Genomic DNA, 648 nt, shown 5'->3' with positions numbered 1-648 from the left:
AAGTAAAAAACGCTGAACTGAAGTTTGTAAATCAGATGTTTATATATACATATAGTGCAACATTGTTCAAAAGATGTTGATACATACAGTAGATGTTTATACATTGTCCAAAAGTTGATGCTATTGTTCAGCAACTGTTACAGCAGCAGTCAGAAGTGAAGCTGAGTATGGAGTTCATTCAAAAAAGCAGCTTGACTCCATCCAGTTTTGTACAAAGTGCTTCACATAGTCAGGAGTAGGTAAGGTAGTTGGAATTTTGCACAAAACGAAGCTTGCTTCCTTTGTTCACTGCTAAAGTTCAAAAGTATAGTTGCAGTTATATGTGTAGCATCAGTTATGGAATGGAGTGCTTTATTTTCACCAAAACCTATAGAAAAGAGGAGAAAAAAGCCGATTAGCAGTAAAATATAATTATATTATAGTTTTCATACTATCTCCATCTATCCTTACTAAACGTTAATAACCTCAACTCTGGTTGTCAATGTTATGAGTCTAATATGCTTGCATCAATTTTTCTATTTATTTACACTTCTTTGAACGAAAAGTCAACATGAGTTAAGGATAACACATAAATAACTACAGAACAGAATCCATCTAAAATACAAACCTGAATATCTAGGAAAGTAAACTGTAAATACAAAATACAAA

This window comes from Fragaria vesca, unplaced genomic scaffold (assembly GCF_000184155.1).
Source record: "Fragaria vesca subsp. vesca unplaced genomic scaffold, FraVesHawaii_1.0 scf0513036, whole genome shotgun sequence".
NCBI lineage: Eukaryota > Viridiplantae > Streptophyta > Magnoliopsida > Rosales > Rosaceae > Fragaria > Fragaria vesca.
Note: the sequence above shows the minus strand (reverse complement) of the source record.